Genomic DNA, 545 nt, shown 5'->3' on the forward strand with positions numbered 1-545 from the left:
TCACAGTCGTGCGGGACACGGGAGGACAGATAAGAAAGACCATATCGTTTAATTGAAAGAGGTGCTCGAGTGCATGCGCACGAATGAGCTGCATGCAAATGCAGACAAGTGCATTGTCGGCGCCGAAGAAATCCGAATTTTAGGGTGCTTCGCCGGAAAGCGTGACTTTCGAGCGGATCAAGGCCACTGTGGACTGGCCGGTTCCAAAGAACTAAAAGGACTTGCGCAAGTGGCTTGACCTCGCAAACTACTTGCACAAGTACAGCGAGAAATATGCAGAAATGGCACAACCATTGTCGAATCGTCTCAAGATGGATGCGAAATGGTGTTAGAACACTGAGCATCGGAAGGCTTTTGACGGGGTCATAGACAGCCTCCTTCCACCAATACTGGTGTTGACAGACCCTGATCGTCCTTTCAGTATCGCCTGTGATGCTTCGGACTTTACTATCGGCTGTGCACTGCCGCAAGCAGACGCCGAGGGGCGCGATCGGGTGATCGCGTTCGAATCTCGCCAGCTTAAGGATGCGGAAAAGAACTTCCCA

The sequence above is a fragment of the Plasmopara halstedii genome (genome assembly GCF_900000015.1).
Source record: "Plasmopara halstedii genome assembly, contig: Scaffold_1211, whole genome shotgun sequence".
Taxonomy (NCBI): Eukaryota; Oomycota; class Peronosporomycetes; order Peronosporales; family Peronosporaceae; genus Plasmopara; species Plasmopara halstedii.